This window comes from Coccinella septempunctata, chromosome 4, assembly GCF_907165205.1.
Source record: "Coccinella septempunctata chromosome 4, icCocSept1.1, whole genome shotgun sequence".
Taxonomy (NCBI): Eukaryota; Metazoa; Arthropoda; class Insecta; order Coleoptera; family Coccinellidae; genus Coccinella; species Coccinella septempunctata.
Window position 1 is genome coordinate 13,318,030 of NC_058192.1, and position 23,947 is coordinate 13,341,976.

At 35.8% G+C, this 23,947-nt stretch overlaps 2 non-coding genes across 2 annotated transcripts; both read left to right on the forward strand.

The window, feature by feature from the left end:
• The first annotated feature begins 16,567 nt into the window (after positions 1-16,567).
• Positions 16,568-16,640, forward strand: Trnak-cuu. Its single transcript has one exon. It is a non-coding gene; the product is annotated as a tRNA-Lys (tRNA).
• An 885-nt stretch (positions 16,641-17,525) lies between these two features.
• On the forward strand, positions 17,526-17,607 carry Trnal-aag. The gene has a single exon. It is a non-coding gene; the product is annotated as a tRNA-Leu (tRNA).
• Positions 17,608-23,947: the final 6,340 nt, after the last annotated feature.

Consider the following 23,947-nt stretch of genomic DNA (forward strand, 5'->3'; position numbering starts at 1 on the left):
AAAACTTCGAAAATAGGTCTCAGAAATGAATAAAGGGTTTGAAATTCGGTGTATGTATTTATAAACCCTCAAGGAACGATATTCCAAAAAATTTTTCATTTGCAGTACTTGGAAGGGTTAATTTAACCCCCTCTTCTCAGAGTCCACAAAATAATTCGAAAATAGGTCTAAAAAATGAATAAAGGGTTTAAAATTTGGTGTATATATTTATAAACCCTCAAGGAACGATATTCCGTAAGCTTTTTCATTTGCAGGACTTAGAAGGGTGAATTTCACCCCCTCTCCTCAGAGTCAACAAAATACTAATTCGAAAATAGGTCTTAAAAATGAATAAAGGGTTTGAAATTCGGTGTATGTATTTATAAACTCTCAAGAAACGATATTCCAAGAGATTTTTCATTTGCAGGACTTGGAAGTGAAAATGTCACCCCTATTTCTAATAATAAAAAAAACATCGAAAATAGGTCTCTAAAATGAATAAAGGGTTTGAAACTCGGTGTATGTATTTAAAAACCCTCAAGGAACGATATTCTAAGGGCTTTTTCATTTGCAGGACTTGGAACAGCGCATTATACGATAAAATAAGAAGAGATCCTTTTATTTTAAAAAACGTTCAAATATTAATTAGATAGCGTCCAACTTAGTTTCAAGAGTTGGGTTCGAAAACGATTTATGAAATAAATGAAAAACTATATTCCGAAATTCATTTTGTTCAATAAAACCGTCTGTGAGATAGAACTAAGAATTTTTTTATGGTTTTTCAACAACCTGCATCTTTTGAAAGGTGCTGATTCGGAAAAAAAGGTAAAGGAAAAAAATGTTTTTTTTGGCCTCAAGAATCTACTGTTAATATAATTGTACGAGTCAAAGACTCACCCTGCATATTTCTCTTACTGCATCAAGTCTAGACTCTCTCAAATAGATCAACCACCGTAAATTTTCACATGAATTCAATTATGATAAGTGCATCCCGACACACGTTCTAATTAAACAGAAATGGTGTGAAGCTGTTCGCACACCGGGACGCTGTTAAAAGCTGTTTTGAAGCCTGGAAAGTTCAGTGGGACCTTGAAATACGGCCTGTCAAGAGACAAAGATGCACTCAGGTCCCGGTTGTCACCACTTCACGTGGAAATGCATACTTGGTCTGGAAAAACCCAGCATGTTGCAAGCACCAATATTTTAGTTCACTTGAAGTCGGTCTTGTTGGAACGTGTCTAGCCTCCGAGGATGTTAATAATGTCTTTGTGAGTCCCATGGTATTACTGTTTAAAATGTGGGGACGTGAGTGCATATCTTGATGCGGTGCATTGTCTGTGGAGAATTGTGAAGGAGGAAATTATGCCATTTTTGTCGTGGAGGTTTTGTTCTAATCTGATACAGAAGGAAAAAAGAACATATATGTATAAGTTGGCTTCCATTTCCGATATTTTTTTGGAGATATTCCATTTTTTTTCTTGAAGAATATGTTATGAAATTGCGTTATATAGGAGAAAAAAAATAAGCTTGATCTATATCATGATTTTGGTCGAAAAAAACAGCTGATATGAATCACTATTTATATCGTGATTCACATCATTTGATTTGAATCAGCCCAATCCTGTATTGCATCTGTGTGAAACCCTTTTTCCCCACACTTCTGTGTCTGTTCATAAAAAAATTCATATCGAGATTTTCCCATGAAGAACATATCACAGGGCTGACCCACCTCATCCCTTATGCATCACGCGCGTACCATGAAAGAAGTCATCACAAATCGGAGGTTATCAGGTTACTGCCGATACAAGGGATTTGGCTCAAACCACCATAAAAAACTGGGGTTACGACCTCCCAAGTCCCGCCTACGGAGGATACAATAAAACTCACCTTCTCTCTGCCGAATCCTAATCACCTCATTACCGCAAAATCGTCCCTTAAGGGCTGTAGGTGATGATCCCTTGGTCAGAAAGCAATCGGACAGATGGTGCTCATCGGTTTTGATTGTCCCATAATGTAGGTTGGATGAGAGATTGATATCGCATCTCTGACCAGGATTTCAATGGGGATACATTTGTGTACCATTGAGGCATGTGGAACAACGCATTTATTGTTCGAGACGTTGAAAGTAGATTGTCAAAACTCATTTTTTACAGCTGTACAAGATATCAAAATTAAAATTGTCTAAGTACAGTCATTATTTTCACACAAAATTTTCAAAGCAATTTTTTTTATTGAGTTATTGAACAGTAGGACAAATCATTGCGAAGGTCTTATTGATTCGAGTTTCGTAAATTTTTGGGATAAACGTATATTGATTTGATGAAGTATGGTGATTAAAAATGATTGTAACTTCGCAGGGGAATTATTCTGTGCAGCTCATAATGTTCATTTTTATAATCAAATTTAAAGTCCCTCTGAGCTTAAAGCGTTCTTTAGTGTCAGTAGGCCCAGTAGGGTAAAAAAACCTTTGAAATTGAACGAAGTTTGATTATAAAACTGGTCGTTTATGAAGGATTCCGAAATTAATATTAATTAATTTCAAAATGAACGCTAGGTACCACAATATTACGATACTTCATATAGAATATCATTGTATGATTTTTTTTTTTGCTTCAGAGCATTCTTATCCATTAGGTCAGTATCCAACAAACTTATTGAAGATGAAGAGGAGGGGCATACCTACAGGTTAAAATTCAGTTAATTACAATACTGTTTTTGTTAAACCTTACTACTCCCATCCTGATACCCTTTGAAGATCCTATTTTATTCGCTTCTGCCTGCTCCTTCTCTTCTGAGTCATTCAATCTTAGCGGAAGATAAACACGATTTATACGAGTCCCGAGGATTAGAGCGACGACAAGGGATGGAAAAGTTTTTCCGGATGGTGTACGTAAACAAATAGACGGACAATATTGGTGGAGGGTGCCTGTTTCGCTGGAAACGGGGCTCCTCTGAACCATTCGAGACTCCATGAAGATCCATTTTCAGAAATAAATAATACCTTTCGAAAAGAATTTCAGTTTTGTTATATGCTTACAGCTACAGTTTGATCATTACAAAAAACTTCAGTAACTAGTGATGCCCACGAGAGTTTCATCTCGTTTCCAAGAAGAGACTCAATAAATCATTGATGACACGAGAGCAGATATGCAATAGGTACCTATGTAGTTATTTTTCTAATAAATGTGGAAAGCGATGCTTTCCAGCATGTAACTTGGTTATACAACTGATTTCTTACAAACCTGGAAATATTGACAAACCCAAGGTTAACTCCGCCAGAAAGCCTGAAAGATGAAACTTTAGTACAGGTCGAGCAGTTCAAATATTTGGGAAGCTTCATAAATACTAGGGCTAACCTGGACACGGAAATACACAACCATATCAATTCGGCATCACCGGCATTCTGGAAGCTAAAGGACAGAGTGATTCAAGATCACGACCTCAATCTGAAGACCAAGACAGCTGTTTACAAAGCAGTGGTCCTACCAACGCTTCTTTGCGGAAGCGAAAGCTGGACGCCCTACAGGCGACAAATTAAACAGCTTGAACAGACGCAGCAACGTCATCTGAGAAAAATAATGCACATCAGAAGGTTCCACAAAGTTTCAAATGCAGAAGTCTTGCAACGCGCGAGTTGTATAACAATTGAGACTCGAGTAACGAGGGCCCGACTCAGATGGAGCGGCCACATTCTGAGGATGCAAGACACAAGACTTCCCAAAAGAGCTCTGTATGGTGAATTCACAGAGGGAGCTCGGAATCCAGGGGGCCAGTAAACGGTTTAAGGATATACTACATCAATTCCTAAAATCAGTTAATGCCAATCATAACTAGGAACAACTAGCGTTAGACAGATCACAGTGGACGTCTTTGGTTCACAGTTATAATGGAGACTCGAGAAGAATACAGCGACGCCCATATCTGGTTGGTGACTATCCATGCCCGGAGTGTGAAAGGATCTGTAGGTCACGGTTGGGTCTCTTCAGTGACAGGAGGGCACACAGTCGCAATTAGCCCTAAGAAATTATTTGATCGCACCGGTAGTTTTGTTTTTGAGTCTTTTTGTAGATTTATTCTCGGTAACGGGATACAGCAATGATAATGATGATGATGACAAAGCTGGATCAGACACCAGAAAAAGTATGCTAATAGTGCTCATACATATCTGCTCCTGCTCCAGTGACAGCTCACAGTGAGAAGGACTAAAAAGCTGGTTCAGACTTCGCAAATTAAATTCTGTCATCCGATATGACTTCCAAACAAATTATACGTTCAAAGTTGAGTAATAAAGGTAGCGTCTGTACACACCCCAACTAAATTTCAGTTGATGAATAACTACGCCAGTCCAAACTTTCCACAATCATATAAACTACGTTCGTGTGGGGATGACTGAGATGTTGAAAGTTTTCCCTAACCTACATAATATAGCAGGTTTTCCGCGAGAAGATTCCGTGGAAGGGGCGGCGGACATCCATTTTCGAGATATATACGTCCGGGGATATTTTTCCCATGGACGTATATTGTGTAACTTATGAAAAATCGAGTGGGAGGGTAGAAAGAAATGATGCTTTATGTAGGTTTTCCCTGATAGCACTTAAGGGGACATAAATCGAATTTATTTCTTTTTTCTCGAACCAGTGGATTCCTCGATGAACAGTATAAGGTTATGAAAAAGGCATAAAAATTATTTTAGTTTACAATATATCTACCCTGGCTCAAACAAGGTGCGTTCAAAAAAATTCGTCAACTGGGCTATAGAATTGAAGGTATTCTGTGTCTAAAGGTAATTCTTAGCATCTGCTATTAAATTTTCCAAGCGAACTGTATTTATTAAATAGCAAGCTTTCAAAGAAAAAGAGGAAGTGGTCGACCAAAGAAGAGAACCCCAAAAAACGTCTATACAAGTGTCCCTGTCAGATTTTTTTTGCAAAACGTTAATTAATTTTAAAAAGTGTCGAAATTAGAAAAACGAACATTCATCCAACTTTTCATCGTGAATGATAAGGAATGCAACGAATATATGCAACAAGAATAATACTCAGTACCTCGGAAGCAAGAGTGAATCTCAAATAATTAGTCATTTTCAGAACAACGAAACTGATCCCAATACGAGGCCATAATGGAAACCACGAACTTTAATTAACTTTTTGTTCCAGACTAACTTTCCCGATAGGGTTATATCTTCAGCTGAAAGAAGAGGAGAGGAGAAACGGATACTCTTCAGACCTAGAAAATGGCTCGGTTACACAAATTGCTGCAGTATAAATCAACTGTATCGTCTGCAAGAGCAGGTTATTTAACAAGTTCGAGAAACTCGGAAAACATAATAAGCATTTAAACTTGGGCCTTCGAATTGGATTCTGATAATAGTTGAATCATTATTGGGAGTTCTCTAGAAGTTCCTTTGGGATTTTGTCACCGTTAGAGGTATTTTGTGTTGTATTGCCCATTATCAATAATAATAATTAGAAACTGGAAGCAGACTGACTCATTGATGCCAAATTATAGAAATTATGGAAAATCATTTGAGGAGTAACTGAAAATTCTGATCCACGTAGCAAAAATATCATCTTCAATTTTATGTCACATCACTTCACATTGAATACCTATACAACTGAAATAATTTCTAAAACGAAATATGCAGTTATGAAAAACATTTGACCTTATGTGCTGTTTCCTATACTGTTTTCAAATAATTAGGTTTCCTCATGAATTTCGAGGTGCAGTGTATAAGGTGTTTTTTGGATATGTTTCACCCTTATTGAGATCTACGGAGCCAGGATTGAATTCAAGGTTTCTATTGGTTGGTATAGAAATACCAACCGAGTGGGATGTGTAGGTAAGACATTCTCGCCAAAAATTCAAAAAATGTACCAGGTGATTCCAAACCTATCGAACCAATCGAACAAAACAGCCAGTACTTTCTACAATAGGAATTGGATCCCTATACATAAAGGAGATTTGAAATAATCTGGTTGTGCTCTACCTGCAGTTGAGCTATGTACATTTAACTATTCAACATCGATTTCAGCCAATCAGAAAAAATATCTCAAGAAGTTAAACGAAGGGGACAAAAGAAATTTGGTGCAATTTGATGCTGCAAAGACTCAAACATATATATTTCTTAAGAGACCCAATTCGTGACCTCTGACTAGGTGATGGAGGATCAGGTGCTTCAGTCAAAAGTCCATGTTCTTGACGTGAATTCAATTCTTGTGGGAGAATCTATGAATTGAGGCAAAAAAACTGGATAATTATAAGAATCAGATCTGCCATTCTCTTTTTAACATCATAAGTTTCCTTGTGTTCGATAAGAAACAGCTTCTTGCTTCCCTATGCCATCCTCATGAAAATTTTGATAGATAAACTGGCCCTGTTATTGAAACAACCTTCTTCAACAACCCAATTCTTCACAAAACTCGAACTAACAAATCTCAACTCTGTTCGATTCCGACAAAGAAGTAACCGAGGCCAAAATCGAATTTTGGCACTGAACCATCCTCTTTATACGGAACTTTTCGCCTAATTGCCTAATCGAAGAAATTTATATCGCGAGCTTTGCCGAATTCATTCCTAGCATGCGGCTATTCATCTAATAAACTACCTCGGCTTTTCAAACGAAACCAGTTCATTGTGAATCTGGTATCGTTTGTATGCCGAACGATTTGGCCGTATTGTATTATTTTCTGTACGAAATCTATTTTGTGGAGTGATGAATTTGGGTAACGGTGGGCAAAAGGGCCTGAAACAATTGCTTTTGGATTGCTTTTAGTGAAACCGCTTGCTTTTCTCCGCTGTTTCCAACTCTAGCGTAGTAAACCCAAGAAGTGTTTTTCTCCATATCTCTTTTTTTATCTCCATATCTTTCCATGTTAGTTGGTCAAAGAAGAATAAGTCAGGGACGTGATAAACACAGATAGTTGGAAGAGGGTTTGAATTTTTCAAGTCGTCGTTTCAGTCTAGTTTTATAGCAACGTTACCAACGTTTAAGTTTTTTACACGTAGCTCTTCCCTCTTTGTAACCAAAATACAGATCGAATCAGGACAACTGAGTTCATCGTCCTGGCTTCGGATTAATGAATCCACCATCATTTCTTCGACTTGTTGAGAGTATTTCTGTTTACGTCGGTACTGAAGAAAACAACTACAAAAAAATGTGGAAATCAATAAAGTTCTGCTCTTTCTCAAGGCGCTGTGCAATACGTTCATAAAATTAACCTTGTCACGTGCGGACACGTTACGTTTTTGGAATTTTAAAAGGGCACGTTTCTTGGCTGCAGGCTGTGGATTGGCGAATATATCTCAGTTGTTAAAGTGGGACAAGCTTGGCAGAGCAATGGCCTCCTATCCGGGGCTTTCGCCTGGATGGTGTTGTTTCTACTTGTTTGCGCTGAACGACGCAGCTCAACAGACCTTGAGAAAATCAACCCATCGGGACGTTTAAATTTTTTTATGATATTTCATGATGAAGCTCTTCTGATCCTTAACGTTTTTCCCACCTAATGATTCAGTGAGAAAAATACACACAGACTCCATTCTCTCAATCTTCAAGCTCAGGAATGAGCTCCGAAACACGGCAAAATACTGGGTGAGTCTTTGGCTCGTACAAATATTTTAACAATAGATTCTTGAGGTCAAAAGAAACACTTTTTTCCTATATCTACTATTTTTTTCGATTCGGCCCTGATGAAAATATATAGCCTTTTTAAGTTTTCATAATGAGCTGTGCCACCCCTGGGAAAACAAAATTACCTTCAAAATAACTAGCTAAATCTGTGACACTACACATCTGTGGATCTTCAAAACAGTTGTATTCAGCCAAAGTAACCAATTTCTCAAATTTTACAGATACGTTTCAATTTTTTGAACATCAAACTACTCGAAAACTGCGCATTATATACGAAAAAATATACCATTATTTTATAAAACGTTCTAATCTCCATTAGATAGCGTCCTACTTAGTTTCAAGAGTCGGATTCTTTGCATTTTGTTATTTTTATAGTCATAATGAGAAAGCTGGAAGACGTGGGTGGTATCTTGTGTTCGAGCAGCAGACTGATATTGACTTTAAAACGTTATGTTTATTCACAATTCAATATGAGTCGTTGAACAATATTGTTTCGTAAAATCAGCTTCTGAATAATAGAGGCCCCCAACCAGATAATTTATTTCTAGATTAGGATATTTTGAAATTATTGCATCGAGTAGGTATATGATATGCATTCAATGGCCAATTTCCCTAGTTAACTAATGGAATTTGCTGTAATAGCGAATTGGAATTATTGTAATGCGTTCAGAATATGCACTCAGTGCACACTAGTTTTTCCAATGGAATTTTCTATAACAGTGTAAAACTTTCAACGCAAAAACATTTTCTACAAACCACTTGCTCTTGTCCTCTTCCTTTCTGATAATCTCAAAAATATCATTATTTCTATATTATCAGAATTCATTAACCACCACATGTGAATGTAAAAAATAGCTTAGATGCGAACTAAACAATGTTCAGACAAACTTATTTTTCATGTGCATGATTGCATGATATTTTATTCGACAAAGATTTCTGTGAAATACTGGGTGATTCCGTGGAAGAAGTTAGCTTGTGTATCAACATGAAAAACGCCCCAAATTGAATTTTTTTTTTATATCTTCTCAACGAAACTAATAAAAAATGATATTCACTAAATCGAAGGAAATGTGAATGTTATCTTTATTATTATTAGAAGGATAATTCTTTCGAAACTGCTGGCTCTCTATCGGCCTTCACTTTCAATGAAAGGTTTCCTATTGAACAATTTTAGACAAAATCGATAAATGAATCAGGGTGCTGTCCCCTATCCCTTTCAACGGTATCACACCGGAATCCAACAATTCGCTCCTGATAATTATAGTTGCCTGTCCAAGGGGCCGTATCCGAGGAAAGCAAAAGCTTTATGTGACGGAATTATCAAGTTGGAACCTTCAGGAGGCGTCTTATCTTTGACAACTGCCCCAACGAGGCGATATTCCTTAACGAGCTTCCTGCTATCGCCTAAAAAGAAGGAGGGCAGGATCAACGATGATTCCAGGAATAAGTCCAGTGGTGTAGTCATATTTCCGCCAGGGAAACTCATTTTTTGGCACGCAGAAAATTTCATACGACATAATTATGTTCAACCAGCACTGGAACTGCATCATTTAGAGGATTTAATGTGTGACGGTTATGCGAGCAGGGTATGCAATTCAGTATACAGGATGGGCAAAATTCGTTGTCTACTGAGAGGATCTCGAGAACTAAGCAGCTAGAAGAAAATCGATGACACATTTCCGAGTTCATTTTCGGAGAAACAAAAAATGGTGAAAAACGCAGCCTCCTACGATACTTCGTTTTTGAGTTTGACAATTTCGTAAAGTTCTCATAACTTTTTTGTCTTTGAAGCTACAAATCTGAAAATTAAACCTTCTTCTGTATTTCTACGTAGAATCCACTGATGAGCGCAAAATATTTTTTTCATTTCGAATCATTAATTGAACTTTCATTTTTAAATGCAAACTTTTATTGAAATTCTTACTTTTGATTGCGAAAACAATTTTGTCAGTAGATTCTACGTATGAAAGTGCTTAAGAAGGGTCAAGTTTCAGATTTGTAAGTAACTTCGAAGACAAAAAAGTTATGAAAATTTTTCGGAATCCTCAAAATATCAATTTTTGTTTATAACTCGAAATCTAAAATTGATAGGCCAATTCTGTTTTAATATTTGGATTAGTCATGAAAAAAGTGTGTGTCATCCGTTTTCTTCTAGCTGCTATAGTTCTCGCGATCCCCTCAGTAGACAACGAATTTTGCCCACCCTGTACAGTATAATATGAATAAACATTTCTGTTCTTGGAGGTCAAAAAATCTACGAGAAATCAGTATGATAGTCTAGGCCATTAATATTATTTTTTGCTTTCATTGTACAGGGTGGGCAAATTTCGATGTTTTAGCACTACAGTTTTTAAACCAGAGGAGATAGACAAAATCTGATACCCCATTCTCGTTCTCTTTTTCTGAGAAACTAACAATTGTAGTGGTCATTTTGGCCCACTTTCTTCTGTTTTTGAGTTATAAGCAAAAATTGGAAAAATGGCGATATTGAAATAAATTTATTTCTCCGCTAATACTGATGATAGAGCTCTGAAATTGAAACATTATACAGGCACTTTTTTAAGTAGAATCCAGTGGCGTGCTCGCCTTTTCAGCAGGATTTTTAATTACGAAGCTATTACCCAAAGTTATGTTTTTTTAAATGGGAACACTAGTTTTCTGTGCAATTTTTTGAAAGCTTAATTTTTTCTGATTTCAAAAATATATAATGTCATAATATAATAATAATATATTGAATCCTTTCTGACACATAGATATGTATAGGATACGTCATTATACAATTACAAACAATAAAAATAATACAAATATACAATAACACACAATTAATAGTAAAAAACGTTAATCAATAAAAAATAAAATTTCTAGGACAATTTGTCATTTAAATATTCCGCCACACAATAATATCCTTTATTCAACAATAAGGATTTGACAGCCTTTTTGAACCGACGACAGTCAAGGCATCTCATTTCTACAGGAAGGTGGTTGAACAATTTGGAACCCTGATAATACGGGGAACTTTCAAATTTTGTGGTTCTATGCTTAGTGGTGCACAGAATGTCACCATTCCTTGTTCCATAATCATGGTAATCGGAAGACTTACTTAATTTGTGGATATTTTCCTTAATCAATAACACACAATTATATATATAAATACAAGGTACTGGTAGGATTCTATATTTAATAAATGAGGGTCTACACGAGTCCAGCGGCCCCAGACCGAGCATCATGCGAACAATACGCTTTTGCGTGATAAAAATGCGATTCGCACATGTTGAATTTCCCCACAATACAATGTTGTAGCTAATATTACTATAAACTAGGCTATAGTAAATACTGAAAATGGTGACCAATGGGAGAGAGTGCTTAACTCTGCTTATAGCAAAAAAAGACCTATTCAATTCATATGGTTTGTTTCGATACAAATGATAGAAAATGGTCAAAAACCTTTTTTCTCAATATTTCTATGGTTTCAACTTTTGATGAGCACAGAAACATATAGCATCGTATGATTACCACTGCCTCCTTCTATAAGTCTTTCCATTATTATGAAAATTTATTAAATAAATCTTGATTCAAATTTTGTGAAAATTGGTTAAAAGCATAGAAAGAATGACATTGCCGGAAGGAGACTGCTTTCGTTATAGGAAACTCTATTTTTCTGTGCTCGTCAAAAGTTGAAACCATAGAAATATTGAGAAAAAAGATTTTTGACCATTTTCTATTATTTATATTGATACAAACCATATGATGTTATATATTTTTGAAATCAGTAAAAATTAAGCTTTCAAAAAATTGCACAGAAAACTAGTGTTCCCATTTAAAAAAACATAACTTTGGGTGATAGCTTCGTAATTAAAAATCCTGCTAAAAAGGCGATCACGCCACTGGATTCTACGTAAAAAAGTGCCTGTATAATGTTTCAATTTCAGAGCTCTATCATCAGTATTAGCGGAGATATAAATTTATTTCGATAACGCCATTTTTTCAATTTTTGCTTATAACTCGAAAACAAAAGAAAGTGGCCAAAAATCACTATTACTATTGTAAGTTTCTCAGAAAAAGAGAACGAGAATGGGGTATCAGATTTTGTCTATCTCCTCTGGTTTAAAAGCTGTAGTACTAAAACATCGAAATTTGCCCACCCTGTACATCGTCACAACTTGGATAGGGGAATATAGGATCCCTGAGATAAATCTTGTACATCTCCACAAGCTATACGTCAGCGTGAGCTGACCATCTTCTGAATCTAGGTCTAGACCAAAAAGATGCACCAACAACCATGATCAAAATCATCTTTGCTTGACCGAGATCACATTTACGATTGATGGTACGTTATAATTCCTCAAAAACCATCTTCGTTGTAGTAAGTACCTATGTATGTAAAACTATAGACATATCCCCATGATTAGACTAAGGGTCTTTGGTACCTACAATTGAATGTTCATTAGGCCTAGATCTGAATGTCTCGTCCCTTGAAGTCTTCGATCGCAATGTTATGGCAACAGTGAAAACGTGTTAGGACAGGATAGGCGATATTCTGCATGCTCTTCTTCCCTCTGTCATGAAAAGAGTAGCACTTAAACACTGTGTGAGTTTCCTAACGACGCCAATGGTTTCAAACTAGAGAGTACGCTGCTCTGATTAGTGGAAAACTCATATCAACCTCTGTGTAGGTTCTGATTACTTGTCCTTTTATCTGGATTTGATATTCCCTCTGGACAAGTCCTTGATGTGCCACTTTCTGAAGATAAGGCGTTCTCTTGCAGAAATAGAGTTTTTGACGTCCTACTCTCTTTATTATTCGGTTGAAAATGTTGTTGCAGTGAGGAATCCATACTTACCAAGCTGTGCACAGTATCTGAAAAAAAAAAATTTAATACTTCAGATCGCTTGATTTTCATTTCACTATAATATAAATAATAGAACTTTCTTGGATGCTTTTTTATTTGTTAAACATCATTTGTAAAAATTCTGCAGCATTTTTCATATACCTATAACAAACTAATTTCAAAAAGGATATCACCATCATCATCATATCAGAATTGCAATTTTTTGGAAGAAATGAAATTTCATAGATCAACTCATTCGTCTCGTAGGAGCATTCTGGTAGAGAAATAATGTCAATTTGAATTTATTATTCTGGGAGGATTCTGCAAAAAATTTACGCAGGAGCAAATCGTTTATTTCAATTTTTTTTAATTGGTTTTGTTCCAGAGATTGGGAGTGAAAACCCTGAAAAGTTTCAGGAAATAGTGCCAAGTTTTCAAACATGCAAAAAACGAAAAAACTGCAACCCTACATTAAAATCTACTTCCGCATGGAAATCTGGATTCAATATTTCACAACAAAACAGGTGCGGCAGAAACACAGACTCGATAAAGTACTAAATTCCAAAGTTTCCGCCAGTTCCTGAGAGTCCCGAGGCAAACCAAAAAAAAACTTGTTCGAAATCGAATTGCAGCTAGTTTCGTAGCAGGTCGTCCCAGAGGGCAGATGTTCAAAACTCATAATTTCATTTCTGCAAAACAACGGCTTCCATAGAGAGTGGATTCCTGCAAGGCCAAAAGAATGATCGATATACTCGTATTCGCTTGAAATTCTCATAGATGTAGGAATGATTTCGAACATGCGATTATTTTTTTGACCTCTCATGTGAAAGGTTGAATATGTTCGAATTATGATGAAAAAAATTGAGGATCCTGTAGGATATCGATATAAAATTTCTGCAGAGGTCAATTCACGAAAAATTTAGATAAGGAATTAATGAAATTTCATTGTAAAAATATCTTCAGAACAAGATTAACTTAGCTCGTGCAAGCTGGTGCAAGGGATGTCAAAAAAATTTATCGAAATGGTAGCACGAAGCGGAATATGACTTATTTTGAACCGAAAATACACTCAAACGATTGGGTTTGATTTGTTGATGGCAAAAATGAGGTTAAATTCAATTCTTTGTGCCCGTTTGTACGAACGAATTGAAGTCAGGGTTAACGGTAAAGGCTGCCTCACTTATTTCTCCATTTCTTCTGCAGTTGCCATAAAAGTATGACGGTACTTGCTCCTAAAATTATATACAGGGTCTTTCAAGAGGAACCTCACCCATATTTATACGGGAAACTACTGAACGTATTTTCATGAAATTCAGCACTTACAAGTATTTCACGATGCTGATGAAATCTAAAATATTTTCAAGGCATGAGCACCTCCGGTTTTTCCGGAAATGACGTCAACTTCCGTTTTTCAAATTAGAACACCATTTTTCTATTGCAGAAATAGATTCCTTAGAAAATTTCAAGTTATTTTGATGTAACATTTTTCAGTTTTGTTTGGAAAATTCTCTCTGAGCGGAAAATTCGAAAAAAGATCGAAAATAGAGCTCCGCTGAAACAAGAATAACTTCGATGTTTTTGGCTGGAAAATTTTCATTTTTGGGATTTTTCAAGATGTAAGATTGATGTATCCACTTTAAAAATCGAAATCGCGATTCATGATACAGGGGGTGAAAAAATCGCTTTCAAAGTTAGGGATAAAAAAATCGTGAAAAATCAATTTTTTCAAATTAGAACCCCATTTTTTTATGGCAGATATTGAATTTACGTTAAAAAATAATGTGAGTGTATGCATCACACCCTTGCCCTAAAATGGATATTTTCTGAGTTATTCACAAAAAACTGTTTTTCGTCTTGAATTTTCAGCTATTTCTTTTCCCTTCACGCCAAAAAGATGAAATTTTCAGGAACTGTTACTTAAACCATGTTTTAGATTTTACTACCCTAATATGCAAGAAAAAAAAGTTACAGGTTGTTCCTAAATAGATGGCGAATTTTGATTCGAATTTGTATCGGAAACCTCTTTATTTCAACTAATCGGCCATCGGTTTTCTCTCCAGTGATAAATAAATAATTCCTTATGAACCATATGCAAAAACTTACCATGTTTTACATTCTTTTTTTTTAATGATAGATATCATTAATTACATCTGCCAAATTCCTCTTTATTCAGTAGCATTTTGTGTTTACTATTAATTTGGTGATAATTCGTATTAAGTTATAAAATCGATCTTACATCTTGAAAAATGCCAAAAATGAAAATTTTCCATCCAAAATCCTCGAAGTTATTCTTGTTTCAGCGGAGCTCTATTTTCGATTTTTTTTTCGAATTTTCCCGCTCAGAGAGAATTTTCCAACCAAAACTGAAAAATGTTACATCAAAATAACTTGAAATTTTCTAAGGAATCTATTTCTGCAATAAAAAAATGGTGTTCTAATTTGAAAAACGGAAGTTGACGTCATTTCCGGAAAAACCGGAGGTGCTCATGCCTTGAAAATATTTTAGATTTCATCAGCATCGTGAAATACTTATAAGTGCTGAATTTCATGAAAATACGTTCAGTAGTTTCCCGTATAAATATGGGTGAGGTTCCTCGTGAAAGACCCTGTATATGGGGGGTTCAGAGCTGAAGTGAACCAAGTCCATTCAGCCTAATTTTGAGATGAATGGCTTAAAGGTTGTTTATCACCCATTAATTCAAATGTGACTTCTTTAGATTTTAAAAAGTTAGAATGTGAGCATATGCTTACATAAGAATAATAAAATAAATAAAGACGTTACTTTTGAATTAATTGGTGATAACAACTTCTAAGCCATTCATCTCAAAATAAGGCTGAATGGACTTGATTCACTTCAGCTCTGAACCCCTCATATGATAATCATCTGATAATTTCGGAGTTACAGAATTAATTTGCAGAATTTCTCTCAACAACAAAAGCAATTATCGTTCCTAATATCAATTAGAATAGGTGAAGGTTTCAGTTCCTTGTGACTGAAACCTTCACCATTTTATAGATCTGAATTTTCATATATTCAGATATTTTTCATATAAAAAGTTGTAGGCAAATTTACAAACCCAGCAAGTGATCAGGGCGAGTTCATTAGTACCTGAATTGGTGAATGCGTCAGAATACTTTGCTCATAATCATTCCTCTTAAACTTCAATGCTTCAATGTCCTCGTGTGAAAAACATCGAAATACGTCCTCCCTGAAGATATTTCATTTCTACACGGCAATGTGTCTTGTCTTACATCTAATGAACGGCCAAATCCCAAAGGTGTGCGCTTTCACAAAGTGATCGAGGCTTGGCAAAGAAAAAAGTGACTCAGACAAGAAAGAGACCTGGCAGCTAATATTTCAGTACCGTGGAGTCTGAGGGTGTCTAGTCTGGGGTCGGACTCCAGAGTATAAGGGGATGTGACTGGGACAGTCCCCAGAGGAAAAGAGCCTTTCTCCTCATATACTCCAAGAAACATTAATCTTCGGTTAAATATTTATCCGCACGTATGGTTGATTGGGGGAAGTTATGGGGAATTGAAAAAACGAGCTCGGTTGATTGGTTCTCGTCGATTTGTTGTATCTTTCATGTTTACACGACGTGTGGAAGAGATTTGTGAGCGTTTACAGGCCTGATTGAATCCTACGTCGGCGTTCGGCAATGGTCCGATAATGGTGATCGAAAAAAGGCCAAGTGCGAGTAGCAATCGAGCAGAGCAAGGTTTTTCCATTTATCGCCACGCTTTACTACCCTTACTCTCCATGTCGAGCTCACTTAAATAATTTTTTTACATACATAATTTGGAACCTGACAAATGAATTTGAACCAATTTACATATAAATTGATATCCTTCTGTTTTGCAATAACAAACTACTAACTTCAATTCAGCAGGGTATTCACAAAAACTTAGGAAAAGTTTCGGCACAATCAGTGTAGACAATACATGCTCTAATGAGCACATTAAAATTGCTGGCAATCCAAAATTGTGATCATTGATTGGAAAATTTTAATATATTTCAATTAGGTCAATCATAATTGATTCTGAAAAATGGTTCATTCATGTTCGAACTATTTTAATTAAAAAAAATATGTCAGTACCCTTTTATACGAAGTAATATATGAATTGCTCAGGTGCCCGGCTAGCTCAGTCGGTAGAGCATGAGACTCTTAATCTCAGGGTCGTGGGTTCGAGCCCCACGTTGGGCGACTACATTTTTGCGCCTTCCTGATACTTTTCCATCAATATCTAATTATAAAATTGATGCTTGATTTGTGCACACTTCTTGTGAATTTAGAACCTTACTTTGGTTTCTTTCTAAATCACAAAATAATCCACCATTAATGGTGCATTAGTGAAAACTAATATCTAATAGGAATCAAACAATTTATTTTGCAGATGCCAAATTCTCAGATTTATTACTAGAAGATTTGCTCTTTCAGAATAGGTATCACATTTCTATCTACGGTTACTTTTATTGAGAGATAAACGACCTGTAAACTGACCTTCTGACTTCTGACTGTTCAGTTAAAAATTCGTCATGACCGAACGGTTGCGCCGAGATGGATGAAATTCTCAGACTTATTACTAGAAGAGTTGTTCTTTCAGAGTATGCATGACATTTATATCTACGATTACTTTTATTGAGAGATAAACGACTCGAAAGCCTACCTTCCAAAAATCCTGAAAAAGCTGGGTTCAGTTAAAAAATTTCATTTGGGGGTGCCAACCTCACACTTTCCAAAATTTGCATAGATGGATTTCTATGGTTCTGTGGATGGACAAATGAAAAAATTGGGTGGACAAAGTGGACTTACGTTGGACAAACGATCTATACCATTAAAAATGGGGGTGCAGCTCCAGAGAATGCACCGAAACAACTTCTTTTCCGGTATCTTTGGAACGGTACCTGGACAAATGAAAAAAAAGGGTGGACAAACCTAGTTAGTTTGTGCAGACCTCCTAAGAACGAAGACTTTAGAAAGAGACGAATAAAATTGCCAAATGGCGATGCCATGTTCAGCATCGCTTCCTTATTTAGATATTAGTCCTTGGATGGCGTCTATGCTGGTTATCCCACCCTTACCCACAACGGTAGCGTGGCCGAGCGGTCTAAGGCGCTGGTTTAAGGCACCAGTCTCTTCGGAGGCGTGGGTTCGAATCCCACCGCTGCCAAAGTTTTTGTATCAGCATATTTCGTAAAGTCATAGTACTTGATAATATAATAATAATCACTACAACCACACTCCCCAAAATAGAAAGATCAAGACGTGCTTGACAAGACAGTTACAGTAACTCCAGAAGTATCGTTGTAACTTGTTACAACAAAAATTTCTATGGGAAATGGTGAGTTTACGCAAAGTTACTAAGAACTAACACCTAAGGAGGGACCAAGTACTAAATATATGGATCGAGGTTATTTTATATCAAAGAATATTCGATTCAGGAAAAAACTTCCCGAGATTTGTTAAATGGGTTGACGTGAATCACATTCCCCCAAACTTATTTTCTTTCTAGATAAGACTCTAACATTTTTTTGCTTTCTAGAGATACAAGCAGTTCTTAATATATCAGAAGCCTAAGTTTGGTTATCGATTGTCTGTGGCAATTCATCATTTTGACTGTGATATATAGACTTTTCCTTTCTAGCACGATTATAACGGAGTTTTATGCGTTTTTTGCTCATATCAGCAGAGTTTCAAGGTAGCACCAGGGCAAGAATTAATTTTTGGTGAATAGTTGAATCAGGAATTGGGTGCTGAATTTCCCATCAGATCGAAATGTTTTTTTATTTTTATATCAATCGATTCAGAATGTTTATTTCTATAATGATAAATTGCCAAATTTGTTCAAAGGGTTGAAAATGCTCCGACATAGTGGCAGCCAATTTATAATTCAAACTATCCAAAAGCAAAATGTTTCTGAAGAAATAACTATTGAAAAGAGTCTGATTTTTGCGTATTCAAGGTAGGCTGTTCAACTGGTGAATTATTATTTTCCATTCCCATTAATATGAAAGAAAACCAGCAATAGGCCATACTATCAGAATAAAGTTAATAAGGTGTTTCAATCAGGGCCGGCGTTAGGGGTGAAACAGTGAAGCGACTGTTTCAGGCGCCACTGTCTGAGGGGCGGCATATCGGCTCAGTTTGAATTTAGTTATTAACGATGCAGCTAGTAAATCTGGTGAAATATCAAATTTTTTTCAATTGTCCAAGAAATCTTCGTATTTTTTTCTAGTTCAACTAAAAGGTGGGGAATTTTGAAAAAACACAATTTAGCACTAACTCTAAAAGGTCTCAGTACCACTAGATGGGAAAGAAGAATAAATGCTATTACGCCGCTAAGGTATCAGTTAGGGGAAATATATGATGCTCTTTGTGAAATAGCAGCGAATGATGAGAATGATGGCGATACCAGAAGTAAGAGCAAAAATTTGGCTTTGAAAATTTCATGTTTCAAGTTCATTTGTTTAGTAGTTACTTGGTACGAGGTTTTAGTTCGTATCAATAACGTTTCCAAGCAATTGCAAAGTCCAGGTATGATAATAAATGTTTGCGTTAGCGAGCTGAACAAAGTCTCAGAATATTTGGCAAATTTGAGAGCTGATGGTTTCGAGCAAATGCTTTGCTCTGCTAAAGAAATGGCAGATAATATGGAAATGAACCCTGAATTCGAATCTGAGAGAGAAGTCCGCATTCGTAGGAAAACAAGGCTTTTTCAATATGAAGGAAGAGATACACCGATAGCAGACCCTCGAAAAAAATTTCAGATAGATTTTTTCAATTATTTATTAGATATTTGCATTAACTCTTTGAATGAACGCTTCCTACAACTGAAAGAACATAGCTCATTGTTTGAATTCTTATATGACGTTAAGGCATTAGCTACAAAATCACCAGAGCACATAATGCAAAATTGCAATGGACTCTTCGAGCAATTAGGAAATGACATTGAGCCCAGAAATCTCAGCACAGAATTGCTTCTTTTGAGCAGCACGTTGGAATCTAAAATGTCACCTATCAAGTTGCTGAATTATTTGGAGGGGGGTAATCTATCTGAAAATTATCCTAATATAGTTATTGTTCTTCGGATACTAATTACAATGCCGGTAACTGTAGCTAGTGGAGAACGTTCTTTTTCTAAATTGAAAATTATAAAAAATTATTTGCGCTCCGCGATGCATCAGGAGAAACTTTCGGGCCTGGCAATAATATCTATTTAACACACAATTAGTTTGATAAATCACAAATAGATTTTGAAAATATTATAGATGATTTTGCCAGGATTAAATCTAGAAAGGTACAAATACTGTGATTTATCTTAGTTCTAATCCTAATAAAATTTTAATGCTATATGCATTTAGTTTCTACAAATTCCATGTGCTTTTTCATATTTTATGTATGTAGGTTTAAACATGCTTATATGTCATGACGATTTTTTTACAGTTTCTATCTCATTAACAAATGTGATATTTTGTTTTACTTTTCATGCTTTGTTATAAATAAACTAATTTTTTGTTTTGTTATTTTGTAAATTATGTTTATGTGTACGATATTTTTTAATTATGTATGAATAAACTAGATTTCTTTTTTGCTGTGTTATCACATTCAAAAACCTTGGAAACACCAAGTGAAATATGTATTATATAAAAGCACATTTCAATATCCCTCATTCACTCGAATTTAATTTTTTTTACGCACTCATTCAAGGAAGAAAAAATTTTTTTTTTGGCAGGGGCGCCAAAATTTTTTTTGCTTCAGGCGCCAAAATTACTCGCGCCGGCCCTGGTTTCAATCACACATCCCGTACACACATATATTTCAATGAATAATCGAAATTCTGTGACAAACAGTCCTAAAACCCTTTTTGTATTGGAATTCCGACCCCCGTTCCAACTCACATTTCATAAGTAACATTCTGGACTAAAGCAAAAAACATAGCGCAATTTGCTGTAATGGTATCACGAATGTTAGTTATATTTTTCTAAAATTTACCCTTAGGGGCAATTTGCTCACTCCTGTAGTCTTTAGGTGGAGTACACAATTTGTTTTATGTATTTACAGTCTGCAAAGTAGGATACTTACACCCAGAAGGGACATTGAAAGCTATTTAAACCTATTCTCTTCAAGATTTATACTTATGTGAGATGAGATCCCGTTTCAATTTAGAGCAGAATGGGTTTACTCATCTGAATCATGTTGTATTTACAGTTTAGACGGCGCCAGTGATCTATCAGAATTAGGTACCTAACCTATATAATTTATGTATTCCAGAGATGTTCTAGCTATCGGGAATAGAAATTAATTAGTTGCATTTCAAAAACATGATTGTTATATCAAAATTCTCATTGCTGCAGATGATTTTAGTGGTTCCAGAGAGGTTAGACATAATTCCATAATTTTCAGTCCATATCAATTGAACTTTGTACAAAAACCTTGTTTTTTTACTGTGTTCAATATGTTAGATAATGTGTGAAGATTTTGTTGCCTGCTTCAGTAGGAAAATATTGAAAAAATGGATCGAATAAATCAACTAATTCCCAGTAAGTAAATCCCAATACCTTTCGAATCATTTTGCCTTTGGTATCGTTATTTATAAACCAAATCTTAAAACTTTTCTCAAAATCTGACCAAGCCTTTAGGAATATATTATGGGATATAATTCAGTTTCATACCGTTATTAAATTTCATTATTTCAATAATCATATACGACAATGATTGGGAGGTCAGTAAATCCCCTCCTTGATTTTCAAATTGCCTGCAAGGATTCTTGCGTGAAAACTTTGAACAAGGGTAATAAATCTTGACTGCTGAAGAGGCATTCCAGTACATTCCCTGAATATAAAACAAATATGGCCCTTAACGTGTATATTAACGGGGAAATAAATTGATGGGGTGTTCTAACTGCCATTTGTCGCTAATGAAGTGTTTCCTCGAATTTTCCATTTGCTCGTTCTTGAGGTGCTTCAATGAAATGGCACGATAAAGTTTTCTTATTTTCATTATCTACAGGAGGACGGAAATTTCTTGATGGTTCATAAACGCTGGAACGCTAGTTCTAGCTGAAAATAAGCGCTTACATCTGGAAATTCCCTTGTTTCTACATGGAATATGAGATGGCTTATTATTGAAATCAAGCACGAACAAAATCTAGGGTACAACATCGCAAAATAAACAAATTTCTTCGTAATTTATTCCTTCATTACTACAATCTAAGACGGTCGAAGTCGGATGTCTCTGTGAAGATTTAAACCCCTTGATTATGTTACTATTAGCATTCGCAATGAGATATAAACACACTCTATTCTTGCCTATCCAAAATTTCATTGACACACTGTGTGAGGGTATTTTGAGTACAAAAATATCATCAATATTAGTCGAATAAAATCGAGAACACGTTCTCAACTCTATCGAGATTTATTCCAGTTCTAACCTGACACTCATTATCATTGGAAGTTGATTGAATCGCTAAAGCAATTCCACTTCATTTAATTCTCGAGTCTTCGTTGTGAACATCGCACAAGACACTTATTTTACGATGAACACTCATTAAAACTGACACGATGTCCCCAAAATGCTGTAAGTAAGCAATTAAGTATCTTCCATCACCATATTTCCAGCTCAAACTTGTGATAAACTGGAGACGAAGAGCTTTTTTACATTACAGCAAAATGACAGTGACTTATTATGGGACTACCACCTCATCCCTGGTTTTCCCCCACAAAGATGAAAACGCATGGCATTCGTCGTCTTTAATAAGAAGTGATGTTTGCAGGCGGGGAACATTCTCAAGAGAAATCCGAAAAAAGCCTCTTTTCAGTGGGGTTCAAGGGGTGGTAGATGTTCCTGCACATAATATATTAATGGATAATTTTCATTTATCGTGCCATAAGTTTCCAATTCGAAAAATAAAAACAAGTGATTCTTTAAATAATTGAATCTTCATTGAAGATGTAGATGTATAAATTCTTCTTCGAAGAATTTATTTAGTTTTTTCTCAAATCTCTCGTATTCTCAAGAGAAAAAACTCAAATCAGTGAATTTTAATTCTCGAACCAGCAGGTTTACGCTGATGAAATAGAGGTACAGTTTCTCAAAAATATCCTTAATTATATTTCAATGAAACATTCGAGCAAATATCAAAGTAACCTTCTTCACGAAATCCTATTTCTGTTTTGCATTATTCAAAATCGCTATGCGTAAAAGTAGCGTTGCAGAGACTATAAAGACCGCAATTTATATCTGGTAAAAGAAAATTCAGTAGAGAGCATCTCGGGTGTAATTAAGATAAATAAAAGTTACCAGGAGAATCTTATTTTGTTAATTAAGGAACACGCAACTCCAATTAACTTGCTCCTACCACATTCCACAGATGGCGCTCTCGCTTAATGTTTTTTGTATTGAGTGGAAAAAGGGGGAAAAGAGATTATCAGTGTAGCTGTTGAAAATTCCAGAAAGAAATGAAGAAGTTTATGTTCGAGGAAGTTGTGTTTGTTTTTTCCACGGTATGAGTTATTTTCAAGAACCTCCCTTATATTCTCTCCTTATTTTTCATTTAGGAGTGGGAATTACTGAGCAGGATTTTGAATGATTTGAATTTTCTACTTCCCCGAATTTTTCTTGAATTGATCGCCGAAATATTGGATTTCAGATCTGTCCATTTTGACAGTTGATTACAGAAGGAGACTCCTATTTGATTTTAGCCAGGAGGGTGCATTTCGCCCCAGATAATAGTGTTTTCTTTTTATCTCAGAATCCGGACCTACCAAATAGCCAAATTCGGTACCTGGGAGTTTTATGATATTACAAGGATATATTGAAAAATTCTTAGCCTACTAGAGAACCAAACAAAATTTGAATGTCAACATATTCTCCCCAACATGTTACCTCTTAATTGGATACCTACATTCATTACAGCGAACCTGCAACGTCTCTAGACCTTTCAAAAAAATGTTACTTCTTGCTCTGCAAACCAGTCCTCTACAGCTTTTATTCTAATAATTCAAAACCTAAATCACGAATTTTTTGCATGGCAACATGAGATTTGTGTGCAGGGGCGTTGTCAACAAAACACCTTTGGATAGCTTTCCGCGACTTTTCTCTTCAATTTTTTCCCGTAGAGTGGTCAGTAATGTCGAATAGTAATCTCCGGTTATTGTTCTACCCTTATCCAGAAAATCAATCATGATTACTCCAAGGCAATCCCAAAAACCTGAAGCAAGAACTTTTCCAGCAGATTTTTGGACACAAAACTTCTTAGGTCTTGGAGAACCAGAGTGTCGCCATTCCATCGATTGTTGCTTTGTTTCTGGATCGTAGAAATGTACCCAAGTTTCGTCCATAGTAGCAATTCGGTTCAAGAGGTCTACATCGTTTTCAAATCGAGCACAGATCGAAAGGGATGCTGCTACCCTTGCACGCTTTTGGTGCAATGTTTTTCAAACATTTGGTGATCATTTTCAGCAATTTTTCCCATGTCCAAATTGAGGTGAATTATATGATGAACGCGTTCG